We start from the raw sequence: 12124 nt of genomic DNA, 5'->3' as shown, positions 1-12124 counted from the left end.
GAGTAGCCACCCTCATTTACACAATAATTTTGGTTGGTTTCAATTTTAAATTCTGCTCCTTTCTTTCAGTTGAAAAAACTTATTTGAAAAAAATCATTTTTTCAATAATGCTGCGAAATCTGGCTATTCCCCCATGGAAAAATCCCACTTTCCCAAGGATTTATTCTCTATAAAATTTGATTCCAATGAAAATTTACCCAGGACAATGTCTTTCTTTCAATATATATGAAACTCGTAGAGCTTAATATTTTCTTTCACTTGATCAATTATTTTCTAACGCTAGTCTTGGCTGCTAGATTACTGAAATCCATAATCCAAGCATGAGCTATCACTTTTTCAGCTATTTGCTTTCTGTGAATCCTAACATCAGATATTTTCATGCTAAAATGACATTATCCTTGTCAGTTATGTAATAAAAATATCCCTAACAGGTTCCAAAGTATGTACTATATTTTTTTTCATAATGTTGCCTAATCAATTAATGCCGATACGCAATGCACTATTAGGAACTTTTAATGACGCAAAATTAAACTATTATCCTGACGTAAATATGAATACTGACACAAAGAATCTCAATACTAATTAGCCTAGCAAAAATCTCTCAAACGTTGAACAAATTTCACAATATTTCAATGATATAACAGTGATTGTAGAAAGTACCACTCCAAATCATGCTGGTCCTCGCTGTTTTTTATTTTTGTCAATTGCTTGCTGTTCCTTCAGGCCTGTTTGATTTCCAGACCCAGTATTTGTTTTATTATGAGTTTGATTTTGGCTTGTTGATGCATATATCTATTGGCTATTAGAATCTTGAGAACTTGGGATATCTGCTTGATTGTTAATGAGAATTTCTTCACTAGGGATAATAAAAGCAGCATCATTCACCTCATCATAGTTATGTTGTTAGCTGCTAACTGCAGCATGTGAAACATCTTGATCAGGAGATTCGGCGAAAATACTTGTTGTATAGTTCAAGGGATTCTCACTAGAGACACCTCCTGGAAACTCTGAATAAATTTCCACTGATATATTCTTATCTTGAACAGTGTTCCCTGTTGTCTTACGGTTTCTTTTCATTATATGTTCAGAAAGTAAGTTCATTCTTTGTACAAGCTTTTGGTCTTCTGTCTTTAAGCTTACACTAGCACCAGATCCACTTGTAGATCTCCCTTTTTTCTTTAGGTGGACGTAGTGGTCTCTCAGGTTCTCAAGCTCCCCCATCTTTTCATAAGCTCATTAACTAGAAAAAACCACAATGATTATTAAATTTTTCAATTTTTAAAGTTTAAACATACTGATTTTATAGCCCAATTTTTATTGCAGCTTATTCGTAAAACATATTGTGGAGATTTAGTTAATTTTTCTCCTCAATAGCAAGAACTCCAAAGCTGATTAATTCTATGGACCAACAAAAGAAGAATTTTTTGGACCATAGAAAGTCAAGGATCACTTATAAAAGAATTAAAATTTGCTTTACTTTAAATCAAATTTATTGAAACAAGTACTTTGCCTACACCCAATTATAAGACATTTGCTATGGTACTAACTGAATTAATATCATTTCTTTGCTACTACAATACTTCAATGCATAAATACTCAATAAACTGTACTATATTTCTATTTGTTTATCACTCAAATCCAAACCTCAATTTAACCTCAAATCCAAATACAATTGAAAAAAACAAGTAATATTTATGAAAGTGTAGCCTATCCTAGCCTAGGCCTACAAATCAAGGCAGTCTATACTTACTACTTTCTTTCCTGCTGATGAAAAACTTGGCACAGACTTTACAAAGAATTTAGTTTAAATTGCTTGTCCTTGAAAACAGGGTTCTTTGAGCAATATAACAATTTCTAGCTTCTACATACTCAAGTATTTTTGTTATATCTTTGCTAGGACGCAACGAAAGTCTTTTTTATGAATAATTACGACTAAAATAGGGCCCAGGGAAAAACCTACCCGTTTTGAATTTATTTTTTATACCTAAGATTTCAGTTTTTCGGCCTTAATCAGAAGATTTCATTAAACTGCCAGATTTGTAACCTCCAAACTGAAAGGGTACCTCTAAGCGACAGGCTTCACACTTCCGTGTACGAACGATGACGAAATCTCCAAGCAGACATAGTACAACTAAACGAAACGCTTCACACGTTCCTTGACAATCAGTGGCAAATTCTAGGTAATTTGCCAAAAATAACCTTCAATCTGAAGATTATAACAAATAGTTGGCTTATTTCATGTATTTAAATTAACGAAGCGCTTTCTTTGAAAATATTTACATTTTATCCCTAGTTCTTAGGCCCTGACCTAGGGGCACATAATGCAAGGGGAGCAATAAATTATCACTGAGTAATTGTTTCCTGGCAAAAACTGAACTGACATGATTTATCGTCGTCAGGTGCACTCTGCCCCCACACTGCTTATTCACAGAAAAGTGACTTTAAAACAACACAGGAATTCCATGGTCACTTACAAACTGTCAGATATCTCCCAAGAATGGTAGCGGAGAGTTCGGTGTTACCCCTCTCTTTAATCACTTTTCACTCATCAGTTGTGTTCTGTTAATTGCTTCCATTAGCCATGTTTGCTCATCAGTTGTGTTATATTAATTGCTTCCTGTTGCCCCGCATTTTTGGGAGTAACCCCGAAAATCTTCCAACAACGGAGCGACAAAAACGGTTGATTCTTAAGCGTCAAAGCTTTAAATCTGGCCCTGTGCACGGTACTGCTATTACTATTTTGATTACATTTACTACTACTACTACTACTACTACTAGTAGTTCAACTGCTACTTCTATTGCAACCACTTGTAAGCTAAAAGTATTGAGATGAAAATTAAGGAACTACACGAATATATAGGTTATCAGAAGGATATATCGGCAATAGGATAGCAACAGCTAATTGTATTGAGTTGAAGCTTCTGGAACTTGGTGAGCCGAATTTTCAGCTGACTAAAAGGCAATATGCTAATGCTACTGCTGCTACTAGCATTAGTGATATTACTAGTAATACTACTACTAATACTATTGCTGGGACTTCCATTACAGCCATACCTAACGGTAATGAACGGTAAGAAGGTGGATTTATCAGCGTATATTGAGGGTGGAAGGTGAACTGAGTCACATCACGCCATCTGTATACAGGTTGTCAAAAGGGCGAATCAGCAATATCCTAGGGACAGTTTGGCGTGTTGAAAAAAAAGTTGAAGAAAATAAAAGATGTTATGTGTATAATGATAATAATTCTACTACTGCTACTACCCAAGCTAAGGGTATTAAGGTGAAGCTCTCAAGGAATATTTCGGCGGATATTTAATAAGGATTATTCTCTCTCATCACTTTTTGCTCATCAGTTGTGTTCTGTTAATTGCTTCCATTAGCCATTTTGGCTCATCAGTTGTGTTCTGTTAATTGCTTCCAGTTGCCCCGCATTTTTGGGAGTAATTCCGAAAATTTTCCAGCAACGGAGCGACAAAAACGCTTGATTCTTAAGCGTCAAAGCTTTAAATCTGGCCCTGTGCATGGTACTGCTATTACTATTTTGATTACATTTACTACTACTGCAACTACAACAGCTACTACTACTAGTAGTTTGACTACTACTTCTATTGCAACCACTTGTAAGCTAAAAGTATTAAGATGAAAATTAAGGAACTACATGAACATACAAGTTATCAAAAGGATATATCGGCAATGGGATAGCTACAGCTAATGGTATTGAGTTGAAGCTTCTGGAAATTGATGAGTGGAATTTTCAGGTGACCAAAAAGCAATATGCTAATGCTACTGCTGCTACTAACATTAGTGATATTACTATTAATTCTACTACTAATACTATTGCTGGGACTGTCATTACAGCCGTACCTAACAGTAATGAACGGTATGAAGGCGGATTTATCAACGTATATTGAGGGTGGAAGATGAACTGAATCACATCACGCCATCTGTATACAGGTCGTCAAAAGGGCTCATCAGCAATATCCTAGGGACAGTTTGGCGTGTTAAAAAATATGTAGAAGAAAATAAAAGGTGTTATGCGTATACTGCTAATAATTCTACTACTGCTACTACCCAAGCTAAGGGTATTAAGGTGAAGCTCTCAAGGAATATTTCGGCGGATATTTAATAAATCAAATTGACTATGATTATGCAAATTCTCAAAATGGTTACACAACAATATATCTAGAACCGCTTCCATTTATAAGCAAGAACTTTCAGAATAAGTTGTGGGAGGAGGACTTCAAACTCATGAAAAGTTGAAATTTTGCAGTAGAACCAAAATAAATACTTTATCGGCCCATATCTTTGGCGAATGGCCCAATCCATAAAGTTTCATTCAATTTAGAGGATATAGGGGGTACACTGATGAGTAATACAAGCTACAAACCGCAAATGAAGCGATAAATAGATTTTGAGCTTTTAATGAGCCTTAGTTCAAACTTATTTTTAGGCCTTGACTCAGGTTCAGGATTTGATTTAAATGAGGGTTGGGCTAAAGAAGGATTGATTTAATTGGGGGTTTGTTAGAACGGGGGTTTAACGTCTGACTCTATAGCCCCTTTTTGTTTGTTTTTCCGCAAATTCCCATGTTTTCTATGATCGTTTGTTTCAAATTCTGATCCTTCTGGGTTTCTTTTTTGTAGTAGTTTCTGATCATTTTGGGCTTGGATTGTTATGGGAATTTATTTATGCTAGTCTTTGGTTTAATATGGCTCTTTACTTTTCTTTGAAAAGTCGTTTTTCGAAGAAATCTTTTTAATGGATTTAAAGAAAGTGCAACCAAAAACTATTTTTTTGTTATCTAAATTCTCCAAATTCCGATATTTTCAGTATAGATTTTTATGACTCAACGCTCAGGAAAGGTCTGATTTATCTAAGAAAAAAAATCAAACGAAAAGTTTCCAAACGCAAAGAGAAAGTAGCTTTTGTCTTGGCTCCACCAAAGCAGTTAACTAACCTTTTTCAAACCAAACCATAACCAACTACGAGCGTAGAAAATACCTCAAAATGAAAAGAAGAAAATAAGCAAAGAGGCAAAAAACATTACCGTATGTAGACAGTGAGAACCGCTATTAACCCCCCCCTCCTCTACCCCAGTAAAAAACATCCCTCGAGGAAAATACCCAACGGAAAATGACACCCAAAGGAAAATACCCCCGCTCCCAGAAAATAATTACCCTTGGAAAATCTCCCCCCCCCAAAAAAAATAACTCTTGGGGTTGGTTAGTCTCCAATCACTTTCGGATTATAAATAAAGACTAGAAGTGCCTGGGGATTATCAAACAATTTCTTCTTCCGTCCTCCTGTCGTCTCTCCCTTAAGCTAATTTTGTATTTATTTGAAGGCTCAATAAGAGCTGACGTATTATGGCATCAAAATGTACCCTTTGAGTTATCTCCCTCTCTACCTAGTTACAAAACAATCAGACAACCCAGTTGTAGAAGTTTCAGTTCCTTTATATGTTTTTTGATTTGTCTATTACTTACAGATATTATTTGTCATTAGGAAACATACGGAAATTTTTTGCATGGAGGTTTTCTGGAAGATTTTTCATTAGAAGAAAGTATTTGCATGGAGGGGGGGGCAAGACTTACAGATAAATTCATCTTTTACACTTCCCTTAGAACTTCTCAATTCAACTAAAAATAACACATCTCAAAGAAGATTTTTAAATTTTGAAAGCCATAATTTCCGCGACATGGGTATTTTGCAAGTGAGGAGTTTTCACGGGCGGAGGAAGGGAAATTTTCCGGGGGAGGGGGGGGGGGAGAGAGGTAAACGCTTAGACTCTTAGAAAGTGTGAGGGTGAAAGGAACTCCATTAACATACATAAAAAAGAGAAATAAATCTAGATTTAAGAGTTTATGACGTCCGATTTCCTTTATTTTTGTACCATCAAAACAAAGTATTTTCATATAACAGTAATGTACATAAAGACTAAAAAAGCAAACAATTCCAACAAGGTTGAATTTGTAAAGTTTCTAACTTGTGTTTTACCCAATTTAAGCACGGTGGTTTTGCTGCACGACGGCTCAGTTACACAAGGGTTCAGTTGCACGGTAGTTCAGTTACATGGTGGTTCAGTTGCACGGTCATTCAGTTACACGGTGGTTCAGTTGCACGGTGGTTCAGTTACATGGTAGTCCAGTTACATTGGGGGTTTAGCTAAATGGGGTTGAGTTGCACAGGGGTTGAGTTGCAAGAGGACTCAGTTAAAGGGGGTTCAATTACATCTGGGTTCAGTAGCATAAGGGTTCAGCTGCACGGTGGTTAAGTTGCACTTTGGTTTAGTTACAGTTGGTCATTGCTTGGGGTTCAGTTACACGGTGGTTCAGTTACAATACTCTAGTATCATCTTGATTTTTATGGTTTGAACCTGATTTCCGTGAACTTATGTGGATTATTATGCAATGCTTATGATTTCAATAGATTCAATCAGATTTCAATGTATTGGTGATGATTTTTTGAGGCTGCTCATGATTTCTACAGTTGGGTCTTGATTTATATGGTTAGGTTCCAATTTCTAGGGTTTGGTCTTGATTTCTAGGGTTTGGTATGAATTTAGGGTTTCCAGTGATTTCTACAGTTTGTCTCAATTTTTGTGAATTTGTCCAAAGATCAAGAGGATGCCCCTATTTCTTACAGTTTGGTTTCAAGTTTTATGAATTCGTCCAAACTTTTATGTATTATTCATGATTTTTTAGAGGTTGGTCATGATTTCTAAAGTTTGGTCTTGATTTCTATGGTTTTCTCCCGCTCTCAATGGTTTGGTCTGAAATTTTAGGGTTGCTCATGATTTCTACTGTTTGGTCTTGATTTTTATGAATCTGTTCGGATTTCAAGAGGATGTCCATAATTTCTAAGGTTTGGTGATGATTTTTAGTGAATTCGTTGGGATTTCTAAGTTTAAGTTTAGAGTTATAATTTAGGGATTTAGTCTAGAATTTTAGTTTAGAGCTTTAGTTTAGTTTTAGTTTAGAGTTCTGTTTTAGAGTTTTTGTTTAGAGCTTTATTTTAGAGTTTTAGTTTAGAGTTTATGTTTAGAATTTTAGTATTTTCGACTTTTAGTTTATAGTTTTAGTTTAGAGAGTTAGTTTAGGGTTTTGGTTTAGTCTTAGGTTAGAGTTTTATTTAAGAGTTTTAGCTTAGAGTTTTATTTTAGCATTTTAGTTAAGAATTTTAGTTTTTTTTAGTTTAGAGTTTCAGTTTACAGTTTAATTTTTAGTCTAGGGTTTTTTTTAGAATTAAAGTTTACTTTCAGCTTACAGTTTTAGTTTAGATTTTTAGCTTAGAGTTATAGTTTAGCTCTAATTTAGTGATTTAGTAGAGTTTTGGTGGATTTCTATGGTTTGGCCTGGATTCTTAAGTTTGCCCTTAATTTCTACAGTTTGGCATTGATTTTCTTGAATATGTTCGGATTTTAAGCGGATTGCCTCAAGCTATACAATTTGGTATTGATTTTTATGAATTCATCGTGATTTAAAGGTATTAGTAATGACTTTTAGAGGTTAGCAATGATTTCTACACTTTGGTCTTGATTTCTATGGTGAGGTCGTAATTTCAAAAGTTTGCCATATTTTTTAGAGTTCGGCCATGGTTTCTACAGTTTGCTCATGATTTCTATGGCTCGGCACAGTTTTTTCTTGATGTCTCTGGCATGGTCTAAAATGTTTTCGGATTGACCCTGATTTTTATAAGTTAATGTGAATTATTATGCAACGCTTATGATTTCAACGAATTATTCAAGATTTCTTTGTTTTGGTCATGGTTTTTTAGAGGTTGTCCCGATTTCTACAGCTTGGTTTGGACTTCTACGGTCTGGTATTGATTTCAATGGTTTGGTATGAATTTTTTGGGTTGCCCCTTATTTCCACATTTTGGTCTGGATTTTAATTAATTTGTCCAAATTACAAGAACGTGCCCCCAATTTTTACAGTTTGATATGGATTTGTATGAATTTGTCAGAATTGCCATGTTCTGGTTATGTTTTTTAGAGGGTAGCCATGATTTCTACTGTTTGGTCTTGATTCTATGGTTTGTTCTTGATCTCTATGGTTTGGTATGAAATTCTAGGGTTGCCCATGGTTTCTACTGTTTGGTCTTGATTTTTATGAATATCTCCAGATTTTGAGAGGATGCCCCTAATTTCTAAAGTTCGATCAAGATTTTAAGGATTCTAATGAATTCTTTCAGATTTCTATGTAGTGGTAATGATTTTAAAGAGATTGGCCATGGTTTCTATAGTTTGGTCTGGATTTCAATGGTTTGTTCTTAATTTCTATAGTTTTATCTGTATTTCTAGGATTTGTCCTTATTTCCAGCACCCCAGATGCCTGCAGTTAACATACAATCGAACCTTTATATTCAAATAAATTGATTTAAGCTAGGTTCATTTAGGTTCACTTGGCATGGTGCACCACGCTAAGTGAACCTAAATAAAACTAGCTTGAATGAAGTTATTTGAATAAAAAGGTTCAGTTTTATGTTGACTGCAAGTGCCTAGCATTCAGGAGTTCAGGACCTACCCTAGAAATTCAGAAGAAACCATAAAAAGCAAGACTAAACTATATTAATCAAACCAAAACTGTAGAAATCATGGCCAACCCCTATAAAATCATAACCAGTACACAGGGATCGTGAAAAATTCATTAAAGGTTATGACTAAAATCTAGCAATTAGTGGCATCCTTTTGGAATCCTGACAAATTCATAAGAAATAAGACCAAACTGTAGAAAACAGGGGTAACCTTAGAAATCAAGTCCAACCCATAGAAATAAAGACAAAAACATAGAAATTCAGACCAAACTGTAGAAACCATGGCTAATTTATAAGAAATCGGGACCAGTACGTAGAAACAGGCACATACACAGGAATTTGTATCGAGAGGGGTCAATTTGTTTCGGGGAAGGCAAATCCTTCAAACCCATTATTCTGTGAGAAAAATCAGAAAATTATAGTAAAATAAAAAAAATCGTGATATTTGGGGGGGCGGGGCCCGGAGCCCCCCCCCCCTGCGTACGTCCCTGCGTAGAAATTCTAACAAATTCATCGAAATCAAAACCAACATGTCAAAATTAGAGGCATTCTCTTGAAATCCAGACACATTCATAAAAATAACGTCAGTACTCTAATTGAATCTTTTAAAACAAGATTCATAGAGACAAGCATCTCCGAGAGGCTAAGAACAGAGGTAGTCACATTCAATACCTCAACTAGTATCAGGGAATATGCAGACAAAATTTGTAGATCCGTATGCTTACAATTAGAGAAAGGCAGAAATGACGAGACAGTACAGAAAGTACAACTACATACTTTTACTCAAGGGTTACCAAAAAATTTATTAAAACTAATATTATCACGGAAACCTGAAAATTTAGAGCAGGCCATAATAATAGTCAAAACATAGGTAAAAATTGACGAGGATAGGAAAAAGGTTGATCAGATGTCAATAAATAACACATGAGCCCAAGAAAGTATAAAACATGAAAGGGGACAGAAACAGGTAAACTTTGAGGAGCCAAATCGTGAACCAAAAAGATGCGACGGAGGCCGAGGGTCGCCGTCTAGGGAAATAGCTGACAGATTCCACGACCTTGAGAGATTAGCAGTTAGTAACTATAGAAAATATGGGCACCCTCCCTCACCAAAGACAGATAGTTGGGGAACCAACAATGACAGATCAAAAATACTTAGAAGTAACCAGGAAACAAAAAAACAATTTAAGAGAAAATTTTATTGCTATTATTGTAACAAACCAAACCACTATGCAGCAGATTGCTGGCATAGAATACGCAAAAAAGGCCAAACGCACAAGACAAGACACCAGTTCAGAACGCAGGGGGGCAGAAATGTAGGAAGGCAGGGAACAAATAATACTTGGAAAACACCTAAAACGCACAAGACAAGACACCAGTTCAGAACGCAGGGGGGCAGAAATTTAGGAAGGCAGGGAACAAATAATACTTGGCAAACACCTAATAATATTCCTGAATTTAGGCATAGGAGGCAAAAAGTTAACACTACCCAGGATCAAAGTAGCAATGCTGAAGAAAACTGGGATAACCCCAGAATTTTTTGGCCAAACAGTGGGCATTTAAACGGAGAAACCAGCCTGTAAGGGTCGAACGAGCTGTTTCCTTACAAAGACCCCTATATAGTTTAGAATGTTGCGATACAACTGCAAATAATAATAGTCTACCGATTTTGCGTTGTTTTAAAATCGAGTGTTTTCAAAATTTACCATGCTTATTAGATACATGAACGTCTAAATCATTACGTCAATAGAGAGTTCTTAAGAAGTTTCCTCCTAGTATCAAAAATCACGTAAGAAGATTTCACAAAACCCTAACATCAGTGAGAGGCCATAGGCTGACAATCTTGGGAGATTATCCAGTAAGATTCAGTACAGGGGACAAAGAAATAACTGTGACAGTGATAATATGCAAGCAGCTACCATTCCCTTGTATTCTAGGAGTAGATGCTATTAGAAAATATGGGATCGTATGGGAACCCATATCTGATACAATAACCATAAATCAGGCAAATGAAAATAATAGGAAAATTTGGGTAACAACAGAAAACGACAGTGAAGATGTGAATTATAACCTAAAAATAAGTGGAAAAATCACAATAGAAGGGGGAATGACAGCTCAAGTTCTAGCGAAATTAAACACAAAAAAAGGAAAGGTTAAAACAATGGATGCCATGATAGGAGTATACACTATAAAAGAATACCCTATGATTTTCGTGGAAGATCATGTTATAAAAATTCAAAATGGTATAACATACTTAAAACTATCAAATCTAAGTAGTAATAAAATAAAACTGAACCAGATAAAACTTGGATCAGTGGAAAAGATTTAAAATTTAGAAATAAAATCTCTAAACAGTCCAGAATTAAGCGTAAATTTCACTAGCCACGAACATTTATCCTCATTAAAACTGCAACCACAAGAAAAGTATGGAATGTCGGAAACGGATTTTTTGCAACAATTTGATTTAAAACATTTACCTTAAGATGTAAAAACTCGGGTGGAAAATATTCTTTGGGATTTCAAATGGACTTTTGCAAGACACAAAGAGGATTATGGATTAACTCACTTAATCACGCACAATATATCAACAGAGGGCCCTCCAATCAAAAATCACCGTATAAAACACCTTATCATTTAAAACCATGGCTAGAAAGCCAAATACGGGAAATGGAAGATCAAAGAATAATTAAAGAAAGTGTTAGCGATTGGTGTTTTCCACTAGTAATAGTCAGGAAAAAAGATAACACCTGGAAATTATGTATAGACTTTAGAGCACTAAATGCCATCACGGTTAAGGACGTGATGAAGTTACTAAGAATTGACACGATTTTAGATTCGCTAGGAGGTTCGAAATATTACACTAGTTTTGACTTAATAGCAGAAATTGGCAAGTCGCTTTAGATGCTGAAACAAAGCATGAAGCTACAGTAATTTTAGACGATGGAAGAACGTTCACATTTGAACGTATGCCTTTTGGCTTATCATTTAGTCCAAATTGTTTTAGTCGACTAATGAATATGGGGTTAAAAGATAACGAGCCAGGAAAAAAAAGAAACCTTGGCTTATTTAGATGATGTAATTCTGTTTAATGAAAACCTAGAAGACCACTTGGTCGGATTAAAAAAATACTGGAAAAAGTTTTAAAAAGCAGGCTTAAAATTAAAACCACAAAAGTTAAAATAGTAGTACCTAAATTAGTTTTCCTTTGAAACCTAATAATCCAAGGTACTATTTAACCAAATCGAGAATAATTTGCAGTCATTGAAAATTTACAGTGTCCTGAAGATAAAAAAAGCTGCAGATCAGTTTTTGGTTTGTTAAGCTTTTTCAGACGATATATTAAAAATTATTCAACAATAGCGCAACCTTTGACAAACCTTTTGAAAAAATCAGGTAAATTCGAATGTCCAGTGGACGCAAAACAAGCGCTAAATGAAATAAAAAAGGCAATTATTACTGGCACCAATACTTAAAATACCAGATTTGTCACAAGATTTCTGTTTGCAAACAGATTCTTCGGGGTACGGTATAGGAGCCATATTATTAAACATATATTCTGAAGGAGTAGAATCAATAGTTCAATACGCCAG

Source organism: Artemia sp. Qi Xiang Cuo, chromosome 14 (assembly GCF_049724085.1).
Source record: "Artemia sp. Qi Xiang Cuo chromosome 14, ASM4972408v1, whole genome shotgun sequence".
NCBI lineage: Eukaryota > Metazoa > Arthropoda > Branchiopoda > Anostraca > Artemiidae > Artemia > Artemia sp. Qi Xiang Cuo.
This window is presented reverse-complemented; position numbering follows the sequence as displayed.